Source organism: Stenella coeruleoalba (assembly GCF_951394435.1).
Source record: "Stenella coeruleoalba genome assembly, chromosome: 8".
In the NCBI taxonomy this organism is placed as follows: domain Eukaryota; kingdom Metazoa; phylum Chordata; class Mammalia; order Artiodactyla; family Delphinidae; genus Stenella; species Stenella coeruleoalba.
Genome location: NC_137154.1, coordinates 110,575,393 through 110,602,870, shown reverse-complemented (window position 1 = coordinate 110,602,870; position 27,478 = coordinate 110,575,393). Strand labels below are relative to the sequence as shown.

The 27,478-nt window shown below is 44.0% G+C and overlaps 1 long non-coding RNA gene across 3 annotated transcripts in view; it reads right to left on the bottom strand.

Moving 5' to 3' along the window:
- LOC307190094 overlaps positions 1-27,478 on the bottom strand; it is a 275,853-nt gene that overhangs the window by 222,398 nt on the left and 25,977 nt on the right. For all 3 annotated transcript variants that reach the window (XR_013829401.1, XR_013829402.1, XR_013829403.1), the window contains exons 2-3: positions 23,410-23,499; positions 1,318-1,395 (exon numbers count right to left, since the gene is read on the bottom strand). This is a non-coding gene — a long non-coding RNA (uncharacterized lncRNA). The remainder of the gene's footprint in view (positions 1-1,317; positions 1,396-23,409; positions 23,500-27,478) is intronic.

The following is a 27,478-nucleotide window of genomic DNA, read 5'->3' as shown; positions in this document are numbered from 1 at the left end:
AGCACAGATAAAGTTCCTTAAGCCAAATATGGTATAGACAAGAGCTACTCCTTGCTCAACGAAATGGACTCAACAGCGCATATTAAACGCCTAAGAATGTACCTGACTAGTAAGTATCTTAAAACCTATGGATTACTATGTCTCCGAAAGAGAATCAAGCATGTGTACAGGGGCATAAACGCAGCAGTGATAGGATTGGAGAGGTTCGGTGAGCAAATGAAGACCCTTTGAAGTCATATTGCATGGTACCCATTCCACGGGTTTCAACTACCCAGGTTTTAGGTATTCTTCCTTCAGCTAAAACATGCATGTGGAACCCAGAGTATGATCAACCATGTGATCGGGAGACGTGTTCAAATATGTCTCAGTTTTCCTCCCCTGGTACTCGGGTGCAACATTCCAGACGCTTTACTAACACTCTCCCCACTTGGAGAGTCAGCGCCTTTAACCTCCTGTTTGGCACAGTTTGCAATTTCTGCGGAAGATGAACAGGAATAGCGAGAACCAATGAGAGGCTAGCTGGAGGTGTCTGGACGGGCAAATTTAACTCTCATTTCCCACCAGGAAGAGGAAATAACCAAAGGCTCAGCGTGCCGGGCCGGAACCAGATTAGGGCCTGAAGCCATCCTGCGGTGTTGCGGCCAGGTCACAGGAAAGCGAGTTGAAGAAAGGAGCTCAGGGGCACTGTAATTCACAAACCTGCAGAGTTATAAATGAGAGCTATCGTCCAAAAATAGACTGAAGTAAGGCTGCCAAGAGGACTTGAAAGCGGGGCAGAATTGCAGGAAACCGATTTCAGGAGGTAGACTGGAATTGCATTGAAAGCATAGGAAAAGAGGCAGAACGTCCACAATGATGCACTTGGCCAAAAAGGGCGTATGCGTTTTTTCCTGAATATATTCAGGAAAAAACGCATACGCCCTTTTTGGCCAACCAAGCAAGCTTGCAAAGGAAATCTGCACTACAATGAAGTCTCACTTCCCCCCGGTCAAAAGGGCCATCTGAAAAAAGTGTAAAATCCAGAAAGGCAGGACAGGCCATGGAGAACTGGGAGCCTTGTTATGCTGATGGGCGGGATGTAAATTGCCAACAACCACTCGGGAGAAGTGTATGGTGTTTCCTGAAACATCTAAAAAACAAAGCAACAGAACCTAGGGCACTTCCACTTATGGTCCTATAGCTTAGGGAAATTAAAATCAAAATGACACAGCCACCCCAAAGTTTGGAACGGCTCTGTTTACAAGAACCTCGTTTACAGTACAAGTTCAACATCGCAGAAAGTGAAAAATGGATAAAGAAGTTGTGGTATTTACTTACAAAGCAATATCACTCAGCAATGAAATCTGTGTCATTAGGCCCTTAGCAGCACAATGAGTGGATTCAGGTATGATGATTCTAAGTGAAGTAAGTCACACAGAAAAAGAAACATCATAAGATATCAGTAATACACGGAATGTAAACTTGGCTACACAGGAACTGAATTACAGAACAGAACAGGGTCTCAAATTTAGAAAACCAACTTATGCTTGCTTAAGGGGAAAGGTGAGTTGGGGTGCTGCATAAAACCAGAGATTGAAATGAGCACAGATAAAGTTCCTTAAGTCAAATATGGAATAGCCAAGAGCTACTCCTTGCTCAACGAAATGGACTCAACACCGCATATTAAACGCCTAAGAATGTACCTGACTAGTAAGTATCTTAAAACCTATGGATTGCTATGTCTCCGAAAGAGAATCAAGCATGTGTACAGGGGCATAAACGCAGCAGTGATAGGATTGGAGAGGTTCGGTGAGCAAATGAAGACCCTTTGAAGTCATATTGCATGGTACCCATTACACGGGTCTCAACTCTCCAGGTTTAAGGTATTCTTCCTTCAGCTAAAACATGCATGTGGAACCCAAGTATGATCAACCATGTGAACGGGAGACGTGTTCAAATATGTCTCAGTTTTCCTCCCCTGGTACTCGGGTGCAACATTCCAGACGCTTTACTAACACTCTCCCCACTTGGAGAGTCAGCGCCTTTAACCTCCTGTTTGGCCCAGTTTGCAATTTCTGCGGAAGATGAACAGGAATAGCGAGAACCAATGAGAAGCTAGCTGGAGGTGTCTGGACGGGCAAATTTAACTCTCATTTCCCACCAGGAAGAGGAAATAACCAAAGGCTCAGCGTGCCGTACCGGAACCAGATTAGGGCCTGAAGCCATCCTGCGGTGTTGCGGCCAGCTCAAAAGAAAGCGAGTTGAAGAAAGGAGCTCAGGGGCACTGTAATTCACAAACCTGCAGAGTTATAAATGACAGCTATCGTCCAAAAATAGACTGAAGTAAGGCTGCCAAGAGGACTTGAAAGCGGGGCAGAATTGCAGGAAACCGATTTCAGGAGGTAGACTGGAATTGCATTGAAAGCATAGGAAAAGAGGCAGAACGTCCACAATGATGCACTTGGCCAAAAAAGGCGTATGCGTTTTTTCCTGAATATATTCAGGAAAAAACGCATACGCCCTTTTTGGCCAACCAAGCAAGCTTGCAAAGGAAATCTGCACTACAATGAAGTCTCACTTCCCCCCGGTCAAAAGGGCCATCTGAAAAAAGTGTAAAATCCAGAAAGGCAACAGGCCATTGAGAACTGGGAGCCTTGTTATGCTGATGGGCGGGATGTAAATTGCCAACAACCACTCGGGAGAAGTGTATGGTGTTTCCTGAAACATCTAAAAAACAAAGCAACAGAACCTAGGGCACTTCCACTTATGGTCCTATAACTTAGGGAAATTAAAATCAAAAAGACACAGCCACCCCAAAGTTTGGAACGGCTCTGTTTACAAGAACCTCGTTTACAGTACAAGTTCAACATCGCAGAAAGTGAAAAATGGATAAAGAAGTTGTGGTATTTACTTACAAAGCAATATCACTCAGCAATGAAATCTGTGTCATCAGGCCCTTAGCAGCACAATGAGTGGATTCAGGTATGATGATTCTAACTGAAATAAGTCACACAGAAAAAGAAACATCATAAGATATCAGTAATACACGGAATGTAAACTTGGCTACACAGGAACTGAATTACAGAACAGAACAGGGTCTCAAATTTAGAAAAACAACTTATTCTTGCTTAAGGGTAAAGGTGAGTTGGGGTGCTGCATAAAACCAGAGATTGAAATGAGCACAGATAAAGTTCCTTAAGCCAAATATGGAATAGACAAGAGTTACTCCTTGCTCAACGAAATGGACTCAACACCGCATATTAAACGCCTAAGAATGTACCTGACTAGTAAGTATCTTAAAACCTATGGATTGCTATGTCTCCAAAAGAGAATCAAGCATGTGTACAGGGGCATAAACGCAGCAGTGATAGGATTGGAGAGGTTCGGTGAGCAAATGAAGACCCTTTGAAGTCATATTGCATGGTACCCATTACAAGGGTCTTAACTCTCCAGGTTTAAGGTATTCTTCCTTCAGCTAAAACATGCATGTGGAACCCAAGTATGATCAACCATGTGAACGGGAGACGTGTTCAAATATGTCTCAGTTTTCCTCCCCTGGTACTCGGGTGCAACATTCCAGACGCTTTACTAACACTCTCCCCACTTGGAGAGTCAGTCCCTTTAACCTCCTGTTTGGCCCAGTTTGCAATTTCTGCGGAAGATGAACAGGAATAGCGAGAACCAATGAGAGGCTAGCTGGAGGTGTATGGACGGGCAAATTTAACTCTCATTTCCCACCAGGAAGAGGAAATAACCAAAGGCTCAGCGTGCCGTGCCGGAACCAGATTAGGGCCTGAAGCCATCCTGTGGTGTTGCGGCCAGGTCACAAGAAAGCGAGTTGAAGAAAGGAGCTCAGGGGCACTGTAATTCACAAACCTGCAGAGTTATAAATGACAGCTATCGTCCAAAAATAGACTGAAGTAAGGCTGCCAAGAGGACTTGAAAGCGGGGCAGAATTGCAGGAAACCGATTTCAGGAGGTAGACTGGAATTGCATTGAAAGCATAGGAAAAGAGGCAGAACGTCCACAATGATGCACTTGGCCAAAAAGGGCGTATGCGTTTTATCCTGAATATATTCAGGAAAAAACGCATACGCCCTTTTTGGCCAACCAAGCAAGCTTGCAAAGGAAATCTGCACTACAATGAAGTCTCACTTCCCCCCGGTCAAAAGGGCCATCTGAAAAAAGTGTAAAATCCAGAAAGGCAACAGGCCATGGAGAACTGGGAGCCTTGTTATGCTGATGGGCGGGATGTAAATTGCCAACAGACACTTGGGAGAAGTGTATGGTGTTTCCTGAAACATCTAAAAAACAAAGCAACAGAGCCTAGGGCACTGCCACTTATGGTCCTATAGCTTAGGGAAATTAAATTCAAAAAGACACAGCCACCCCAAAGTTTGGAACGGCTCTGTTTACAAGAACCTCGTTTACAGTACAAGTTCAACATCGCAGAAAGTGAAAAATGGATAAAGAAGTTGTGGTATTCACTTACAAAGCAATATCACTCAGCAATGAAATCTATGTCATCAGGCCCTTAGCAACACAATGAGTGGATTCAGGTATGATGATTCTAACTGAAATAAGTCACACAGAAAAAGAAACATCATAAGATATCACTAATACACGGAATGTAAACTTGGCTACACAGGAACTGAATTACAGAACAGAACAGGGTCTCAAATTTAGAAAAACAACTTATGCTTGCTTAAGGGTAAAGGTGAGTTGGGGTGCTGCATAAAACCAGAGATTGAAATGAGCACAGATAAAGTTCCTTAAGCCAAATATGGAATAGACAAGAGCTACTCCTTGCTCAACGAAATGGACTCAACACCGCATATTAAACGCCTAAGAATGTACCTGACTAGTAAGTATCTTAAAACCTATGGATTGCTATGTCTCCGAAAGAGAATCAAGCATGTGTACAGGGGCATAAACGCAGCAGTGATAGGATTGGAGAGGTTCGGTGAGCAAATGAAGACCCTTTGAAGTCATATTGCATGGTACCCATTCCACGGGTTTCAACTACCCAGGTTTAAGGTATTCTTCCTTCAGCTAAAACATGCATGTGGAACCTAGAGTATGATCAACCATGTGATCGGGAGACGTGTTCAAATATGTCTCAGTTTTCCTCCCCTGGTACTCGGGTGCAACATTCCAGACGCTTTACTAACACTCTCCCCACTTTGAGAGTCAGTCCCTTTAACCTCCTGTTTGGCCCAGTTTGCAATTTCTGCGGAAGATGAACAGGAATAGCGAGAACCAATGAGAGGCTAGCTGGAGGTGTCTGGACGGGCAAATTTAACTCTCATTTCCCACCAGGAAGAGGAAATAACCAAAGGCTCAGCGTGCCGTGCCGGAACCAGATTAGGGCCTGAAGCCATCCTGCGGTGTTGCGGCCAGCTCACAAGAAAGCGAGTTGAAGAAAGGAGCTCAGGGGCACTGTAATTCACAAACCTGCAGAGTTATAAATGACAGCTATCGTCCAAAAATATACTGAAGTAAGGCTGCCAAGAGGACTTGAAAGCGGCGCAGAATTGCAGGAAACCGATATCAGGAGGTAGACTGGAATTGCATTGAAAGCATAGGAAAAGAGGCAGAACGTCCACAATGATGCACTTGGCCAAAAAGGGCGTATGGGTTTTTTCCTGAATATATTCAGGAAAAAACGCATACGCCCTTTTTGGCCAACCAAGCAAGCTTGCAAAGGAAATCTGCACTACAATGAAGTCTCACATCCCCCCAGTCAAAAGGGCCATCTGAAAAAAGTGTAAAATCCAGAAAGGCAGGACAGGCCATGGAGAACTGGGAGCCTTGTTATGCTGATGGGCGGGATGTAAATTGCCAACAGACACTCGGGAGAAGTGTATGGTGTTTCCTGAAACATCTAAAAAACAAAGCAACAGAGCCTAGGGCACTTCCACTTAGGGTCCTATAGCTTAGGGAAATTAAATTCAAAAAGACACAGCCATCCCAAAGTTTGGGACGGCTCTGTTTACAAGAACCTCGTTTACAGTACAAGTTCAACATCGCAGAAAGTGAAAAATGGATAAAGAAGTTGTGGTATTTACTTACAAAGCAATATCACTCAGCAATGAAATCTATGTCATCAGGCCCTTAGGAGCACAATGAGTGGATTCAGGTACGATGATTCTAACTGAAATAAGTAACACAGAAAAAGAAACATCATAAGATATCACTAATACACGGAATGTAAACTTGGCTACACAGGAACTGAATTACAAAACATAACAGGGTCTCAAATTTAGAAAACCAACTTATGCTTGCTTAAGGGAAAAGGTGAGTTGGGGTGCTGCATAAAACCAGAGATTGAAATGAGCACAGATAAAGTTCCTTAAGCCAAATATGGAATAGACAAGAGCTACTCCTTGTTCAACGAAATGGACTCAACACCGCATATTAAACGCCTAAGAATGTACCTGACTAGTAAGTATCTTAAAACCTATGGATTGCTATGTCTCCGAAAGGGAATCAAGCATGTGTACAGGGACATAAACGCAGCAGTGATAGGATTGGAGAGGTTCGGTGAGCAAATGAAGACCCTTTGAAGTCATATTGCATGGTACCCATTCCACGGGTTTCAAGTACCCAGGTTTAAGGTATTCTTCCTTCAGCTAAAACATGCATGTGGAACCTAGAGTATGATCAACCATGTGATCGGGAGACATGTTCAAATATGTCTCAGTTTTCGTACCCTGGTACTCGGGTGCAACATCCCAGACGCTTTACTAACACTCTCCCGACTTGGAGAGTCAGTCCCTTTAACCTCCTGTTTGGCCCAGTTTGCAATTTCTGCGGAAGATGAACAGGAATAGCGAGAACCAATGAGAGACTAGCTGGAGGTGTCTAGACGGGCAAATTTAACTCTCATTTCCCACCAGGAAGCGGAAGTAACTAAAGGCTCACCGTGCCACACCGGAACCAGATTAGGGCCTGAAGCCATCCTGTGGTGTTGCGGCCAGCTCACAAGAAAGCGAGTTGAAGAAAGGAGCTCAAGGTCACTGTAATTCACAAACCTGCAGAGTTATAAATGACAGCTATCGTCCAAAAATATACTGAAGTAAGGCTGCCAAGAGGACTTGAAAGCGGGGCAGAATTGCAGGAAACCGATTTCTGGAGGTAGACTGGAATTGCATTGAAAGCATAGGAAAAGAGGCAGAGCGGCCACAATGATGCACTTGGCCAAAAAGGGCGTATGCGTTTTTTCCTGAATATATTCAGTTAAAAACGCATACACCCCTTTTGGCCAACCAAGCAAGCTTGCAAAGAAATCTGCACTACAATGAAGTCTCACTTCCCCCCGGTCAAACGGTCCACCTGAAAAAAGCGTAAAATCCAGAAAGGCAGGACAGGCCATGGAGAACTGGGAGCCTTGTTATGCTGATGGGCGAGATGGAAATTGCCAACAGACACTCGGGAGAAGTGTATGGTGTTTCCTGAAATATCTAAAAAACAAAGCTACAGAGCCTAGGGCACTTCCACTTATGGTCCTATAGCTTAGGGAAATTAAAATCAAAAAGACACAGCCACCCCAAAGTTTGGAACGCCTCTGTTTACAAGAACCTCATTTACCGTACAAGTTCAATATCACAGAAAGTGAAAAATGGATAAAGAACTTGTGGTACTTACGTACAATGCAGTATGACTCAGCAATGAAATCTATGTCATCAGGCCCGTAGCAGCATAATGAGTGGATTCAGGTACGATGATTCTAACTGAAATAAGTCACACAGAAAGAGAAACATCATAAGATATCAGTAATACACGGAATGTAAACTTGGCTACACAGGAACTGAATTCCAAAACAGAACAGGGTCTCAAATTTAGAAAACCAACTTATGCTTCCTTAAGGGGAAAGGTGAGTTGGGGTGCTGCATAAAACCAGAGATTGAAATGAGCACAGATAAAGTTCCTTAAGCCAAATATGGAATAGACAAGAGCTACTCCTTGCTCAACGAAATGGACTCAACACCCCATATTAAACGCCTAAGAATGTACCTGACTAGTAAGTATCTTAAAACCTATGGATTGCTATGTCTCCAAAAGAGAATCAAGTGTGTGTACAGGGGCATAATCGCAGCAGTGATAGGATTGGAGAGGTTCGGTGAGCAAATGAAACCCTTTGAAATCATATTGCATGGTACCCATTACACGGGTCTCAACTCTCCAGGTTTAAGGTATTCTTCCTTCTGCTAAAACATGCATGTGGAACCCAGAGTATGATCAACCATGTGAACGGGAGATGTGTTCAAATATGTCTCAGTTTTCCTCCCCTGGTACTCGGGTGCAACATTCCAGACGCTTTACTAACACTCTCCCCACTTGGAGAGTCAGCGCCTTTAACTTCCTGTTTGGCCCAGTTTGCAATTGCTGCGGAAGATGAACAGGAATAGGGAGAACAAATGAGAGACTAGCTGGAGGTGTCTGGACACGCAAATTTAACTCTCATTTCCCACCAGGAAGAGGAAATAACCAAAGGCTCAGCGTGCCATGCCGGAACCAGATTAGGGCCTGAAGCCATCCTGCGGTGTTGCGGCCAGCTCAAAAGAAAGCGAGTTGAAGAAAGGAGCTCAGGGGCACTGTAATTCACAAACCTGCAGAGTTATAAATGACAGCTATCGTCCAAAAATATACTGAAGGAAGGCTGCCAAGAGGACTTGAAAGCAGGGCAGAATTGCAGGAAACCGATTTCAGGAGGTAGACTGGAATTGCATTGAAAGCATAGGAAAAGAGGCAGAACGTCCACAATGATGCACTTGGCCAAAAAGGGCATATGCGTTTTTTCCTAAATATATTCAGGAAAAAACGCATACGCAATTTTTGGCCAACCAACCAAGCTTGCAAAGGAAATCTGCACTACAATGAAGTCTCACTTCCCCCCGGTCAAAAGGGCCATCTGAAAAAGGTGTAAAATCCAGAAAGGCAGGACAGGCCATGGAGAACTGGGAGCCTTGTTATGCTGATGGGCGGGATGGAAATTGCCAACAGACACTCGGGAGAAGTGTATGGTGTTTCCTGAAACATCTAAAAAACAAAGCAACAGAGCCTAGGGCACTTCCACTTATGGTCCTATAGCTTAGGGAAATTAAAATCAAAAAGACACAGCCACCCCAAAGTTTGGGACACCTCTGTTTACAAGAACTTCGGTTACCGTACAAGTTCAATATCACTGAAAGTGAAAAATGGATAAAGAACTTGTGGTACTTACGTACAATGCAGTATCACTCAGCAATGAAATCTATGTCATCAGGCCCATAGCAGCATAATGAGTGGATTCAGGTACGATGATTCTAACTGAAATAAGTCACACAGAAAAAGAAACATCATAAGATATCACTAATACACGGAATGTAAACTTGGCTACACAGGAACTGAATTACAGAACAGAACAGGGTCTCAAATTTAGAAAACCAACTTATGCTTGCTTAAGGGGAAAGGTGAGTTGGGGTGCTGCATAAAACCAGAGATCGAAATGAGCACAGATAAAGTTCCTTAAGCCAAATATGGAATAGACAAGAGCTACTCCTTGCTCAACGAAATGGACTCAACACCGCATATTAAACGCCTAAGAATGTACCTGACTAGTAAGTATCTTAAAACCTATGGAATGCTATGTCTCCGAAAGAGAATCAAGCATGTGTACAGGGGCATAAACGCAGCAGTGATAGGATTGGAGAGGTTCGGTGAGCAAATGAAGACCCTTTGAAGTCATATTGCATGGTACCCATTACACGGGTCTCAACTCTCCAGGTTTAAGGTATTCTTCCTTCAGCTAAAATATGCATGTGGAACCCAGAGTATGATCAACCGTGTGAATCGGAGACGTGTTCAAATATGTCTCAGTTTTCCTCTCCTGGTACTCTTGTGCAACATTCCAGATGCTTTACTAACACTCTCCCACTTGGAGAGTCAGCGCCTTTAACCACCTGTTTGGCCCAGTTTGCAATTTCTGCGGAAGATGAACAGGAATAGGGAGAACCAATGAGAGACTAGCTGGAGGTGTCTGGACACGCAAATTTAACTCTCATTTCCCACCAGGAAGAGGAAATAACCAAAGGCTCAGCGTGCCGTGCCGGAACAAGATTAGGGCCTGAAGCCATCCTGCGGTGTTGCGGCCAGCTCACAAGAAAGCGAGTTGAAGAAAGGAGCTCAGGGACACTGTAATTCACAAACCTGCAGAGTTATAAATGACAGCTATCGTCCAAAAATATACTGAAGTAAGGCTGCCAAGAGGACTTGAAAGCGGGGCAGAATTGCAGGAAACCGATTTCAGGAGGTAGACTGGAATTGCATTGAAAGCATAGGAAAAGAGGCAGAGCGTCCACAATGATGCACTTGGCCAAAAAGGACGTATGCGTTTGTTCCTGAATATATTCAGGAAAAAACGCATACGCCCTTTTTGGCCAACCAAGCAAGCTTGCAAAGGAAATCTGCACTACAATGAAGTCTCACTTCCCCCCGGTTAAACGGGCCATCTGAAAAAAGCGTAAAATCCAGAAAGGCACGACAGGCCATGGAGAACTGAGAGCCTTGTTATGCTGATGGGCGGGATGTAAATTGCCAACAGACACTCGGGAGAAGTGTATGGTGTTTCCTGAATCATCTAAGAAACAAAGCAACAGAGCCTAGGGCACTTCCACTTATGGTCCTATAGCTTAGGGAAATTAAAATCAAAAAGACACAGCCACCCCAATGTTTGGGACGCCTCTGTTTACAAGAACCTCGTTTACCGTACAAGTTCAATATCACAGAAAGTGAAAAATGGATAAAGAACTTGTGGTACTTACGTACAATGCAGTATCACTCAGCAATGAAATCTATGTCATCAGGCCCGTAGCAGCATAATGAGTGGATTCAGGTACGATGATTCTAACTGAAATAAGTCACACAGAAAAAGAAACATCATAAGATATCACTAATACACGGAATGTAAACTTGGCTACACAGGAACTGAATTCCAAAACAGAACAGGGTCTCAAATTTAGAAAACCAACTTATGCTTGCTTAAGGGGAAAGGTGAGTTGGGGTGCTGCATAAAACCAGAGATTGAAATGAGCACAGATAAATTTCCTTAAGCCAAATATGGAATAGAAAAGAGCTACTCCTTGCTCAACGAAATGGACTCAACACCCCATATTAAACGCCTAAGAATGTACCTGACTAGTAAGTATCTTAAAACCTATGGATTGCTATGTCTCCAAAAGAGAATCAAGTGTGTGTACAGGGGCATAATCGCAGCAGTGATAGGATTGGAGACGTTCCGTGAGCAAATGAAGACCCTTTGAAGTCATATTGCATGGTACCCATTCCACGGGTCTCAACTCTCCAGGTTTAAGGTATTCTTCCTTCTGCTAAAACATGCATGTGGAACCCAGAGTATGATCAACCGTGTGAACGGGAGACGTGTTCAAATATGTCTCAGTTTTCCTCCCCTGGTACTTGAGTGCAACATTCAAGACGCTTTACTAACATTCTCCCCACTTGGAGAGTCAGCGCCTTTAACCTCCTGTTTGGCCCAGTTTGCAATTTCTGCGGAAGATGAACAGGAATAGGGAGAACCAATGAGAGACTAGCTGGAGGTGTCTGGACGGGCAAATTTAACTCTCATTTCCCACCAGGAAGAGGAAATAACCAAAGGCTCAGCGTGCCATGCCGGAACCAGATTAGGGCCTGAAGCCATCCTGCGGTGTTGCGGCCAGCTCAAAAGAAAGCGAGTTGAAGAAAGGAGCTCAAGAGCACTGTAATTCACAAACCTGCAGAGTTATAAATGACAGCTATCGTCCAAAAATATACTGAAAGAAGGCTGCCAAGAGGACTTCAAAGCAGGGCAGAATTGCAGGAAACCGATTTCAGGAGGTAGACTGGAATTGCATTGAAAGCATAGGAAAAGAGGCAGAACGTCCACAATGATGCACTTGGCCAAAAAGGACGTATGCGTTTTTTCCTGAATATATTCAGGAAAAAACGCATACGCCCTTTTTGGCCAACCAACCAAGCTTGCAAAGGAAATCTGCACTACAATGAAGTCTCACTTCCCCCCGGTCAAAAGGGCCATCTGAAAAAGGTGTAAAATCCAGAAAGGCAGGACAGGCCATGGAGAACTGGGAGCCTTGTTATGCTGATGGGCGGGATGGAAATTGCCAACAGACACTCGGGAGAAGTGTATGGTGTTTCCTGAAACATCTAAAAAACAAAGCAACAGAGCCTAGGGCACTTCCACTTATGGTCCTATAGCTTAGGGAAATTAAAATCAAAAAGACACAGCCACCCCAAAGTTTGGGACGCCTCTGTTTACAAGAACCTCGTTTACCGTACAAGTTCAATATCACAGAAAGTGAAAAATGGATAAAGAACTTGTGGTACTTACGTACAATGCAGTATCACTCAGCAATGAAATCTATGTCATCAGGCCCATAGCAGCATAATGAGTGGATTCAGGTACGATGATTCTAACTGCAATAAGTCACACAGAAAAAGAAACATCATAAGACATCACTAATACACGGAATGTAAACTTGGCTACACAGGAACTGAATTAGAGAACAGAACAGGGTCTCAAATTTAGAAAGCCAACTTATGCTTGCTTAAGGGGAAAGGTGAGTTGGGGTGCTGCATAAAACCAGAGATTGAAATGAGCACAGATAAAGTTCCTTAAGCCAAATATGGAATAGACAAGAGCTACTCCTTGCTCAACGAAATGGACTCAACACCCCATATTAAACGCCTAAGAATGTACCTGACTAGTAAGTATCTTAAAACCTATGGATTGCTATGTCTCCAAAAGAGAATCAAGCGTGTGTACAGGGGCATAAACGCAGCAGTGATAGGATTGGAGAGGTTCGGTGAGCAAATGAAGACCCTTTGAAGTCATATTGCATGGTACCCATTACACGGGTCTCAACTCTCCAGGTTTAAGGTATTCTTCCTTCAGCTAAAACATGCATGTGGAACCCAGAGTATGATCAACCATGTGATCGGGAGACGTGTTCAAATATGTCTCAGTTTTCGTACCCTGGTACTCGGGTGCAACATTCCAGACGCTTTACTAACACTCTCCCCACTTGGAGAGTCAGCGCCTTTAACCTCCTGTTTGGCCCAGTTTGCAATTTCTGCGGAAGATGAACAGGAATAGCGAGAACCAATGAGAGACTAGCTGGAGGTGTCTGGACGGGCAAATTTAACTCTCATTTCCCACCAGGAAGAACAATTAACCAAAGGCTCAGCGTGCCGTGCCAGAACCAGATTAGGGCCTGAAGCCATCCTGCGGTGTTGCGGCCAGCTCACAAGAAAGCGAGTTGAAGAAAGGAGCTCAGGGGCACTGTAATTCACAAACCTGCAGAGTTATAAATGACAGCTATCGTCCAAAAATATACTGAAGTAAGGCTGCCAAGAGGACTTGAAAGCGGGGCAGAATTGCAGGAAACCGATTTCAGGAGGTAGACTGGAATTGCATTGAAAGCATAGGAAAAGAGGCAGAGCGTCCACAATGATGCACTTGGCCAAAAAGGGCGTATGCGTTTTTTCCTGAATATATTCAGGGAAAAACGCATACGCCCTTTTTGGCCAACCAAGCAAGCTTGCAAAGGAAATCTGCACTACAATGAAGTCTCACTTCCCCCCGGTCAAAAGGGCCATCTGAAAAAAGTGTAAAATCCAGAAAAGCAGGAGAGGCCATGGAGAACTGGGAGCCTTGTTATGCTGATGGGCGGGATGGAAATTGCCAACAGACACTCGGGAGAAGTGTATGGTGTTTCCTGAAACATCTAAAAAACAAAGCAACAGAGCCTAGGGCACTTCCACTTATGGTCCTATAGCTTAGGGAAATTAAAATCAAAAAGACACAGCATCCCCAAAGCTTGGGACGCCACTGTTTACAAGAACCTCGTTTACAGTACAAGTTCAACATCGCAGAAAGTGAAAAATGGATAAAGAACTTGTGGTATTTGCTTACAAAGCAATATCACTCAGCAATGAAATCTATGTCATCAGGCCCGTAGCAGCATAATGAGTGGATTCAGGTACGATGTTTCTAACTGAAATAAGTCACACAGAAAAAGAAACATCATAAGATATCAGTAATACACGGAATGTAAACTTGGCTACACAGGAACTGAATTCCAAAACAGAACAGGGTCTTAAATTTAGAAAACCAACTTATGCTTGCTTAAGGGTAAAGGTGAGTTGGGGTGCTGCATAAAACCAGAGATTGAAATGAGCACAGATAAAGTTCCTTAAGCCAAATATGGAATAGACAAGAGCTACTCCTTGCTCAACGAAATGGACTCAACACCCCATATTAAACGCCTAAGAATGTACCTGACTAGTAAGTATCTTAAAACCTATGGATTGCTATGTCTCCAAAAGAGAATCAAGCGTGTGTACAGGGGAGTAAACGCAGCAGTGATAGGATTGGAGAGTTTCGGTGAGCAAATGAAGACCCTTTGAAGTCATATTGCATGGTACCCATTACACGGGTCTCAACTCTCCAGGTTTAAGGTATTCTTCCTTCAGCTAAAATATGCATGTGGAACCCAGAGTATGATCAACCGTGTGAATCGGAGACGTGTTCAAATATGTCTCAGTTTTCCTCTCCTGGTACTCTTGTGCAACATTCCAGATGCTTTACTAACACTCTCCCACTTGGAGAGTCAGCGCCTTTAACCACCTGTTTGGCCCAGTTTGCAATTTCTGCGGAAGATGAACAGGAATAGGGAGAACCAATGAGAGACTAGCTGGAGGTGTCTGGACACGCAAATTTAACTCTCATTTCCCACCAGGAAGAGGAAATAACCAAAGGCTCAGCGTGCCGTGCCGGAACAAGATTAGGGCCTGAAGCCATCCTGCGGTGTTGCGGCCAGCTCACAAGAAAGCGAGTTGAAGAAAGGAGCTCAGGGACACTGTAATTCACAAACCTGCAGAGTTATAAATGACAGCTATCGTCCAAAAATATACTGAAGTAAGGCTGCCAAGAGGACTTGAAAGCGGGGCAGAATTGCAGGAAACCGATTTCAGGAGGTAGACTGGAATTGCATTGAAAGCATAGGAAAAGAGGCAGAGCGTCCACAATGATGCACTTGGCCAAAAAGGACGTATGCGTTTGTTCCTGAATATATTCAGGAAAAAACGCATACGCCCTTTTTGGCCAACCAAGCAAGCTTGCAAAGGAAATCTGCACTACAATGAAGTCTCACTTCCCCCCGGTTAAACGGGCCATCTGAAAAAAGCGTAAAATCCAGAAAGGCACGACAGGCCATGGAGAACTGAGAGCCTTGTTATGCTGATGGGCGGGATGTAAATTGCCAACAGACACTCGGGAGAAGTGTATGGTGTTTCCTGAAACATCTAAGAAACAAAGCAACAGAGCCTAGGGCACTTCCACTTATGGTCCTATAGCTTAGGGAAATTAAAATCAAAAAGACACAGCCACCCCAAAGTTTGGGACGCCTCTGTTTACAAGAACCTCGTTTACCGTACAAGTTCAATATCACAGAAAGTGAAAAATGGATAAAGAACTTGTGGTACTTACGTACAATGCAGTATCACTCAGCAATGAAATCTATGTCATCAGGCCCGTAGCAGCATAATGAGTGGATTCAGGTACGATGATTCTAACTGAAATAAGTCACACAGAAAAAGAAACATCATAAGATATCACTAATACACGGAATGTAAACTTGGCTACACAGGAACTGAATTCCAAAACAGAACAGGGTCTCAAATTTAGAAAACCAACTTATGCTTGCTTAAGGGGAAAGGTGAGTTGGGGTGCTGCATAAAACCAGAGATTGAAATGAGCACAGATAAATTTCCTTAAGCCAAATATGGAATAGAAAAGAGCTACTCCTTGCTCAACGAAATGGACTCAACACCCCATATTAAACGCCTAAGAATGTACCTGACTAGTAAGTATCTTAAAACCTATGGATTGCTATGTCTCCAAAAGAGAATCAAGTGTGTGTACAGGGGCATAATCGCAGCAGTGATAGGATTGGAGACGTTCCGTGAGCAAATGAAGACCCTTTGAAGTCATATTGCATGGTACCCATTCCACGGGTCTCAACTCTCCAGGTTTAAGGTATTCTTCCTTCTGCTAAAACATGCATGTGGAACCCAGAGTATGATCAACCGTGTGAACGGGAGACGTGTTCAAATATGTCTCAGTTTTCCTCCCCTGGTACTTGAGTGCAACATTCAAGACGCTTTACTAACATTCTCCCCACTTGGAGAGTCAGCGCCTTTAACCTCCTGTTTGGCCCAGTTTGCAATTTCTGCGGAAGATGAACAGGAATAGGGAGAACCAATGAGAGACTAGCTGGAGGTGTCTGGACGGGCAAATTTAACTCTCATTTCCCACCAGGAAGAGGAAATAACCAAAGGCTCAGCGTGCCATGCCGGAACCAGATTAGGGCCTGAAGCCATCCTGCGGTGTTGCGGCCAGCTCAAAAGAAAGCGAGTTGAAGAAAGGAGCTCAGGAGCACTGTAATTCACAAACCTGCAGAGTTATAAATGACAGCTATCGTCCAAAAATATACTGAACGAAGGCTGCCAAGAGGACTTGAAAGCAGGGCAGAATTGCAGGAAACCGATTTCAGGAGGTAGACTGGAATTGCATTGAAAGCATAGGAAAAGAGGCAGAACGTCCACAATGATGCACTTGGCCAAAAAGGACGTATGCGTTTTTTCCTGAATATATTCAGGAAAAAACGCATACGCCCTTTTTGGCCAACCAACCAAGCTTGCAAAGGAAATCTGCACTACAATGAAGTCTCACTTCCCCCCGGTCAAAAGGGCCATCTGAAAAAGGTGTAAAATCCAGAAAGGCAGGACAGGCCATGGAGAACTGGGAGCCTTGTTATGCTGATGGGCGGGATGGAAATTGCCAACAGACACTCGGGAGAAGTGTATGGTGTTTCCTGAAACATCTAAAAAACAAAGCAACAGAGCCTAGGGCACTTCCACTTATGGTCCTATAGCTTAGGGAAATTAAAATCAAAAAGACACAGCCACCCCAAAGTTTGGGACACCTCTGTTTACAAGAACCTCGTTTACCGTACAAGTTCAATATCACAGAAAGTGAAAAATGGATAAAGAACTTGTGGTACTTACGTACAATGCAGTATCACTCAGCAATGAAATCTATGTCATCAGGCCCATAGCAGCATAATGAGTGGATTCAGGTACGATGATTCTAACTGCAATAAGTCACACAGAAAAAGAAACATCATAAGACATCACTAATACACGGAATGTAAACTTGGCTACAGAGGAACTGAATTAGAGAACAGAACAGGGTCTCAAATTTAGAAAGCCAACTTATGCTTGCTTAAGGGGAAAGGTGAGTTGGGGTGCTGCATAAAACCAGAGATTGAAATGAGCACAGATAAAGTTCCTTAAGCCAAATATGGAATAGACAAGAGCTACTCCTTGCTCAACGAAATGGACTCAACACCCCATATTAAACGGCTAAGAATGTACCTGACTAGTAAGTATCTTAAAACCTATGGATTGCTATGTCTCCAAAAGAGAATCAAGCGTGTGTACAGGGGCATAAACGCAGCAGTGATAGGTTTGGAGAGGTTCGGTGAGCAAATGAAGACCCTTTGAAGTCATATTGCATGGTACCCATTACACGGGTCTCAACTCTCCAGGTTTAAGGTATTCTTCCTTCAGCTAAAACATGCATGTGGAACACAGAGTATGATCAACCATGTGATCGGGAGACGTGTTCAAATATGTCTCAGTTTTCGTACCCTGGTACTCGGGTGCAACATTCCAGACGCTTTACTAACACTCTCCCCACTTGGAGAGTCAGCGCCTTTAACCTCCTGTTTGGCCCAGTTTGCAATTTCTGCGGAAGATGAACAGGAATAGCGAGAACCAATGAGAGACTAGCTGGAGGTGTCTGGACGGGCAAATTTAACTCTCATTTCCCACCAGGAAGAACAATTAACCAAAGGCTCAGCGTGCCGTGCCGGAACCAGATTAGGGCCTGAAGCCATCCTGCGGTGTTGCGGCCAGGTCACAAGAAAGCGAGTTGAAGAAAGGAGCTCAGGGGCACTGTAATTCACAAACCTGCAGAGTTATAAATGACAGCTATCGTCCAAAAATATACTGAAGTAAGGCTGCCAAGAGGACTTGAAAGCGGGGCAGAATTGCAGGAAACCGATTTCAGGAGGTAGACTGGAATTGCATTGAAAGCATAGGAAAAGAGGCAGAGCGTCCACAATGATGCACTTGGCCAAAAAGGGCGTATGCGTTTTTTCCTGAATATATTCAGGGAAAAACGCATACGCCCTTTTTGGCCAACCAAGCAAGCTTGCAAAGGAAATCTGCACTACAATGAAGTCTCACTTCCCCCCGGTCAAAAGGGCCATCTGAAAAAAGTGTAAAATCCAGAAAAGCAGGAGAGGCCATGGAGAACTGGGAGCCTTGTTATGCTGATGGGCGGGATGTAAATTGCCAACAGACACTCGGGAGAAGTGTATGGTGTTTCCTGAAACATCTAAAAAACAAAGCAACAGAGCCTAGGGCACTTCCACTTATGGTCCTATAGCTTAGGGAAATTAAAATCAAAAAGACACAGCATCCCCAAAGCTTGGGACGCCGCTGTTTACAAGAACCTCGTTTACAGTACAAGTTCAACATCGCAGAAAGTGAAAAATGGATAAAGAACTTGTGGTATTTGCTTACAAAGCAATATCACTCAGCAATGAAATCTATGTCATCAGGCCCGTAGCAGCATAATGAGTGGATTCAGGTACGATGTTTCTAACTGAAATAAGTCACACAGAAAAAGAAACATCATAAGATATCAGTAATACATGGAATGTAAACTTGGCTACACAGGAACTGAATTCCAAAACAGAACAGGGTCTTAAATTTAGAAAACCAACTTATGCTTGCTTAAGGGTAAAGGTGAGTTGGGGTGCTGCATAAAACCAGAGATTGAAATGAGCACAGATAAAGTTCCTTAAGCCAAATATGGAATAGACAAGAGCTACTCCTTGCTCAACGAAATGGACTCAACACCCCATATTAAACGCCTAGGAATGTACCTGACTAGTAAGTATCTTAAAACCTATGGATTGCTATGTCTCCAAAAGAGAATCAAGCGTGTGTACAGGGGCGTAAACGCAGCAGTGATAGGATTGGAGAGTTTCGGTGAGCAAATGAAGACCCTTTGAAGTCATATTGCATGGTACCCATTCCACGGGTCTCAACACTCCAGGTTTAAGGTATTCTTCCTTCAGCTAAAACATGCATGTGGAACCTAGAGTATGATCAACCATGTGATCGGGAGACGTGTTCAAATATGTCTCAGTTTTCGTACCCTGGTACTCGGGTGCAACATTCCAGACGCTTTACTAACACTCTCCCCACTTGGAGAGTCAGCGCCTTTAACCTCCTGTTTGGCCCAGTTTGCAATTTCTGCGGAAGATGAACAGGAATAGCGAGAACCAATGAGAGACTAGCTGGAGGTGTCTGGACGGGCAAATTTAACTCTCATTTCCCACCAGGAAGAACAATTAACCAAAGGCTCAGCGTGCCGTGCCGGAACCAGATTAGGGCCTGAAGCCATCCTGCGGTGTTGCGGCCAGGTCACAAGAAAGCGAGTTGAAGAAAGGAGCTCAGGGGCACTGTAATTCACAAACCTGCAGAGTTATAAGTGACAGCTATCGTCCAAAAATATACTGAAGTAAGGCTGCCAAGAGGACTTGAAAGCGGGGCAGAATTGCAGGAAACCGATTTCAGGAGGTAGACTGGAATTGCATTGAAAGCATAGGAAAAGAGGCAGAGCGTCCACAATGATGCACTTGGCCAAAAAGGGCGTATGCGTTTTTTCCTGAATATATTCAGGAAAAAACGCATACGCACTTTTTGGCCAACCAAGCAAGCTTGCAAAGGAAATCTGCACTACAATGAAGTCTCACTTCCCCCCGGTCAAAAGGGCCATCTGAAAAAAGTGTAAAATCCAGAAAAGCAGGAGAGGCCATGGAGAACTGGGAGCCTTGTTATGCTGATGGGCGGGATGGAAATTGCCAACAGACACTCGGGAGAAGTGTATGGTGTTTCCTGAAACATCTAAAAAACAAAGCAACAGAGCCTAGGGCACTTCCACTTATGGTCCTATAGCTTAGGGAAATTAAAATCGAAAAGACACAGCGTCCCCAAAGCTTGGGACGCCTCTGTTTACAAGAACCTCGTTTACAGTACAAGTTCAACATCGCAGAAAGTGAAAAATGGATAAAGAACTTGTGGTATTTGCTTACAAAACAATATCACTCAGCAATGAAATCTATGTCATCAGGCCCGTAGCAGCATAATGAGTGGATTCAGGTACGATGATTCTAACTGAAATAAGTCACACAGAAAAAGAAACATCATAAGATATCAGTAATACACGGAATGTAAACTTGGCTACACAGGAACTGAATTCCAAAACAGAACAGGGTCTCAAATTTAGAAAACCAACTTATGCTTGCTTAAGGGGAAAGGTGAGTTGGGGTGCTGCATAAAACCAGAGATTGAAATGAGCACAGATAAAGTTCCTTAAGCCAAATATGGAATAGACAAGAGCTACTCCTTGCTCAACGAAATGGACTCAACACGCCATATTAAACGCCTAAGAATGTACCTGACTAGTAAGTATCTTAAAACCTATGGATTGCTATGTCTCCAAAAGAGAATCAAGCGTGTGTACAGGGGCATAAACGCAGCAGTGATAGGATTGGAGAGGTTCGGTGAGCAAATGAAGACCCTTTGAAGTCATATTGCATGGTACCCATTCCACGGGTCTCAACTCTCCAGGTTTAAGGTATTCTTCCTTCAGCTAAAACATGCATGTGGAACCCAGAGTATGATCAACCGTGTGAACGGGAGACGTGTTCAAATATGTCTCAGTTTTCCTCCCCTTGTACTCGGGTGCAACATTCCAGACGCTTTACTAACACTCTCCCCACTTGGAGAGTCAGCGCCTTTAACCTCCTGTTTGGCCCAGTTTGCAATTTCTGCGGAAGATGAACAGGAATAGGGAGAACCAATGAGAGACTAGCTGGAGGTGTCTGGACGGGCAAATTTAACTCTCATTTCCCACCAGGAAGAGGAAATAACCAAAGGCTCAGCGTGCCGTGCCGGAACCAGATTAGGGCCTGAAGCCATCCTGCGGTGTTGCGGCCAGCTCACAAGAAAGCGAGTTGAAGAAAGGAGCTCAGGGGCACTGTAATTCACAAACCTGCAGAGTTATAAATGACAGCTATCGTCCAAAAATATACTGAAGTAAGGCTGCCAAGAGGACTTGAAAGCGGGGCAGAATTGCAGGAAACCGATTTCAGGAGGTAGACTGGAATTGCATTGAAAGCATAGGAAAAGAGGCAGAGCGTCCACAATGATGCACTTGGCCAAAAAGAGCGTATGCGTTTTTTCCTGAATATATTCAGGAAAAAACGCATACGCACTTTTTGGCCAACCAAGCAAGCTTGCAAAGGAAATCTGCACTACAATGAAGTCTCACTTCCCCCCGGTCAAAAGGGCCATCTGAAAAAAGTGTAAAATCCAGAAAAGCAGGAGAGGCCATGGAGAACTGGGAGCCTTGTTATGCTGATGGGCGGGATGGAAATTGCCAACAGACACTCGGGAGAAGTGTATGGTGTTTCCTGAAACATCTAAAAAACAAAGCAACAGAGCCTAGGGCACTTCCACTTATGGTCCTATAGCTTAGGGAAATTAAAATCAAAAAGACACAGCGTCCCCAAAGCTTGGGACGCCTCTGTTTACAAGAACGTCGTTTACAGTACAAGTTCAACATCGCAGAAAGTGAAAAATGGATAAAGAACTTGTGGTATTTGCTTACAAAACAATATCACTCAGCAATGAAATCTATGTCATCAGGCCCGTAGCAGCATAATGAGTGGATTCAGGTACGATGATTCTAACTGAAATAAGTCACACAGAAAAAGAAACATCATAAGATATCAGTAATACACGGAATGTAAACTTGGCTACACAGGAACTGAATTGCAAAACAGAACAGGGTCTCAAATTTAGAAAACCAACTTATGCTTGCTTAAGGGGAAAGGTGAGTTGGGGTGCTGCATAAAACCAGAGATTGAAATGAGCACAGATAAAGTTCCTTCAGCCAAATATGGAATAGACAAGAGCTACTCCTTGCTCAACGAAATGGACTCAACACGCCATATTAAACGCCTAAGAATGTACCTGACTAGTAAGTATCTTAAAACCTATGGATTGCTATGTCTCCAAAAGAGAATCAAGCGTGTGTACAGGGGCATAAACGCAGCAGTGATAGGATTGGAGAGGTTCGGTGAGCAAATGAAGACCCTTTGAAGTCATATTGCATGGTACCCATTCCACGGGTCTCAACACTCCAGGTTTAAGGTATTCTTCCCTCAGCTAAAACATGCATGTGGAACCTAGAGTATGATCAACAATGTGATCGGGAGACGTGTTCAAATATGTCTCAGTTTTCGTACCCTGGTACTCGGGTGCAACATTCCAGACGCTTTACTAACACTCTCCCCACTTGGAGAGTCAGTCCCTTTAACCTCCTGTTTGGCCCAGTTTGCAATTTCTGCGGAAGATGAACAGGAATAGCGAGAACCAATGAGAGACTAGCTGGAGGTGTCTGGACGGGCAAATTTAACTCTCATTTCCCACCAGGAAGAGCAATTAACCAAAGGCTCAGCGTGCCGTGCTGGAACCAGATTAGGGCCTGAAGCCATCCTGCGGTGTTGCGGCCAGGTCACAAGAAAGCGAGTTGAAGAAAGGAGCTCAGGGGCACTGTAATTCACAAACCTGCAGAGTTATAAATGACAGCTATCGTCCAAAAATATACTGAAGTAAGGCTGCCAAGAGGACTTGAAAGCGGGGCAGAATTGCAGGAAACCGATTTCAGGAGGTAGACTGGAATTGCATTGAAAGCATAGGAAAAGAGGCAGAACGTCCACAATGATGCACTTGGCCAAAAAGGGCGTATGCCTTTTTTCCTCAGGAAAAAACGCATACGCCCTTTTTGGCCAACCAAGCAAGCTTGCAAAGGAAATCGGCACTAAAATGAAGTCTCACTTCCCCCCGGTCAAAAGGGCCATCTAAAAAAAGTGTAAAATCCAGAAAGGCAGGACAGGCCATGGAGAACTGGGAGCCTTGTTATGCTGATGGGCGGGATGTAAATTGCCAACAGACACTCGGGAGAAGTGTATGGTGTTTTTGAAACATCTAAAAAACAAAGCAACAGAGCCTAGGGCACTTCCACTTATGGTCCTATAGCTTAGGGAAATTAAAATCAAAAAGACACAGCGTCCCCAAAGCTTGGGACGCCTCTGTTTACAAGAACCTCGTTTACTGTACAAGTTCAATATCACAGAAAGTGAAAAATGGATAAAGAACTTGTGGTACATAAGTACAATGCAGTATCACTCAGCAATGAAATCTATGTCATCAGGCCCGTAGCAGCATAATGAGTGGATTCAGGTATGATGATTCTAACTGAAATAAGTCACACAGAAAAAGAAACATCATAAGACATAACTAATACACGGAATGTAAACTTGGCTACACAGGAACTGAATTAGAGAACAGAACAGGGTCTCAAATTTAGAAAACCAACTTATGCTTGCTTAAGGGGAAAGGTGAGTTGGGGTGCTGCATAAAACCAGAGATTGAAATGAGCACAGATAAAGTTCCTTAAGCCAAATATGGAATAGACAAGAGCTACTCCTTGCTCAACGAAATGGACTCAACACCCCATATTAAACGCCTAAGAATGTACCTGACTAGTAAGTATCTTAAAACCTATGGATTGCTATGTCTCCAAAAGAGAATCAAGCGTGTGTACACGGGCATCAACGCAGCAGTGATAGGATTGGAGAGGTTCGGTGAGCAAATGAAGACCCTTTGAAGTCATATTGCATGGTACCCATTCCACGGGTCTCAACTCTCCAGGTTTAAGGTATTCTTCCTTCAGCTAAAACATGCATGTGGAACCCAGAGTATGATCAACCGTGTGAATGGGAGACGTGTTCAAATATGTCTCACTTTTCCTCCCCTTGTACTCGGGTGCAACATTCCAGACGCTTTACTAACACTCTTCCCTCTTGGAAAGTCAGCGTCTTTAACCTCCTGTTTGGCCCAGTTTGCAATTTCTGCGGAAGATGAACAGGAATAGGGAGAACCAATGAGAGACAAGCTGGAGGTGTCTGGACGGGCAAATTTAACTGTCATTTCCCACCAGGAAGAGGAAATAACCAAAGGCTCAGCGTGCCGTGCCGGAACCAGATTAGGGCCTGAAGCCATCCTGCGGTGTTGCGGCCAGCTCACAAGAAAGCGAGTTGAAGAAAGGAGCTCAGGGGCACTGTAATTCACAAACCTGCAGAGTTATAAATGACAGCTATCGTCCAAAAATATACTGAAGTAAGGCTGCCAAGAGGACTTGAAAGCGGGGCAGAATTGCAGGAAACCGATTTCAGGAGGTAGACTGGAATTGCATTGAAAGCATAGGAAAAGAGGCAGAGCGTCCACAATGATGCACTTGGCCAAAAAGGGCGTATGCGTTTTTTCCTGAATATATTCAGGAAAAAACGCATACGCCCTTTTTGGCCAACCAAGCAAGCTTGCAAAGGAAATCTGCACTACAATGAAGTCTCACTTCCCCCCGGTCAAAAGGGCCATTTGAAAAAAGTGTAAAATCCAGAAAGGCAGGACAGGCCATGGAGAACAGGGAGCCTTGTTATGCTGATGGGCGGGATGTAAATTGCCAACACACACTCAGGAGAAGTGTATGGTGTTTCCTGAAACATCTAAAAAACAAAGCAACAGAGCATAGGGTACTTCCACTTATGGTCCTATAGCTTAGGGAAATTAAAATGAAAAAGACACAGCCACCCCAAAGTTTGGGACGCCTCTGTTTACAAGAACCTCGTTTACCGTACAAATTCAACATCGCAGAAAGTGAAAAATGGATAAAGAACTTGTGGTACTTACGTACAATGCAGTATCACTCAGCAATGAAATCTATGTCATCAGGCCCGTAGCAGCATAATGAGTGGATTCAGGTACGATGATTCTAACTGAAATAAGTCACACAGAAAAAGAAACATCATAAGATATCACTAATACACGGAATGTAAACTTGGCTAAACAGGAACTGAATTCCAAAACAGAACAGGGTCTCAAATTTAGAAAACCAACTTATGCTTGCTTAAGGGGAAAGGTGAGTTGGGGTGCTGCATAAAACCAGAGATTGAAATGAGCACAGATAAAGTTCCTTAAGCCAAATATGGAATAGACAAGAGCTACTCCTTGCTCAACGAAATGGACTCAACACCGCATATTAAACGCCTAAGAATGTACCTGACTAGTAAGTATCGTAAAACCTATGGATTGCTATGTCTCCGAAAGAGAATCAAGCATGTGTACAGGGACATAAACGCAGCAGTGATAGGATTGGAGAGGTTCGGTGATCAAATGAAGACCCTTTGAAGTCATATTGCATGGTACCCATTCCACGGGTTTCAACTACCCAGGTTTAAGGTATTGTTCCTTCAGCTAAAACATGCATGTGGAACCTAGAGTATGATCAACCATGTGATCGGAAGACGTGTTCAAATATGTCTCAGTTTTCCTCCCCTGGTACTCGGGTGCAACATTCCAGACGCTTTACTAACACTCTCCCCACTTGGAGAGTCAGTCCCTTTAACCTCCTGTTTGGCCCAGTTTGCTATTTCTGCGGAAGATGAACAGGAATAGCGAGAACCAATGACAGACTAGCTGGAGGTGTCTGGACGGGCAAATTTAACTCTCATTTCCCACCAAAAAGAGGAATTAACCAAAGGCTCAGCGTGCCGTTCCGGAACCAGATTAGGGCCTGAAGCCATCCTGCGGTGTTGCGGCCAGCTCACAAGAAAGCGAGTTGAAGAAAGGAGCTCAGGGGCACTGTAATTCACAAACCTGCAGAGTTATAAATGACAGCTATCGTCCAAAAATATACTGAAGTAAGGCTGCCAAGAGGACTTGAAAGCGGGGCAGAATTGCAGGAAACCGATTTCAGGAGGTAGACTGGAATTGCATTGAAAGCATAGGAAAAGCGGCAGAACGTCCACAATGATGCACTTGGCCAAAAAGGGCGTATGCGTTTTTTCCTGAATATATTCAGGAAAAAACGCATACGCCCTTTTTGGCCAACCAAGCAAGCTTGCAAAGGAAATCTGCACTACAATGAAGTCTCACTTCCCCCCGGTCAAAAGGGCATCTGAAAAAAGTGTAAAATCCAGAAAGGCAGGACAGGCCATGGAGAACTGGGAGCCTTGTTATGCTGATGGGCGGGATGTAAATTGCCAACAGACACTCGGGAGAAGTGTATGGTGTTTCCTGAAATATCTAAAAAACAAAGCAACAGAGCCTAGGGCACTTCCTCTTATGGTCCTATAGCTCAGGGAAATTAAAATCAAAAAGACACAGCCACCCCAAAGTTTGGGACGCCTCTGTTTACAAGAACCTCGTTTACCGTACAAGTTCAATATCACAGAAAGTGAAAAATGGATAAAGAACTTGTGGTACTTACCTACAATGCAGTATCACTCAGCAATGAAATCTATGTCATCAGGCCCTTTGCAGCACAATGAATGGATTCAGGTATGATGATTCTAACTGAAAGAAGTCACACAGAAAAAGAAACATCCTAAGATATCAGTAATACACGGAATGTAAACTTGGCTACACAGGAACTGAATTACAGAACAGAACAGGGTCTCAACTTTAGAAAACCAACTTATGCTTGCTTAAGGGGAAAGGTGAGTTGAGGTGCTGCATAAAACCAGAGATTGAAATGAGCACAGATAAAGTTCCTTAAGCCAAATATGGAATAGACAAGAGCTACTCCTTGCTCAACGAAATAGACTCAACACCGCATATTAAACGCCTAAGAATGTACCTGACTAGTAAGTATCTTAAAACCTATGGATTGCTATGTCTCCGAAAGAGAACCAAGCATGTGTACAGGAGCATAAACGCAGCAGTGATAGGATTGGAGAGGTTCGGTGAGCAAATGAAGACCCTTTGAAGTCATATTGCATGGTACCCATTCCACGGGTTTCAACTACCCAGGTTTAAGGTATTCTTCCTTCAGCTAAAACATGCATGTGGAACCTAGAGTATGATCAACCATGTGATCGGGAGACGTGTTCAAATATGTCTCAGTTTTCCTCCCCTGGTACTTCGGTGCAACATTCCAGACGCTTTACTAACACTCTCCCCACTTGGAGAGTCAGCGCCTTTAACCTCCTGTTTGGCCCAGTTTGCAATTTCTGCGGAAGATGAACAGGAATAGGGAGAACCAATGAGAGACTAGCTGGAGGTGTCTGGACGGGCAAATTTAACTCACATTTCCCACCAGGAAGAGCAAATAACCAAAGGCTCAGCGTGCCGTGCCGGAACCAGATTAGGGCCTGAAGCCATCCTGCGGTGTTGA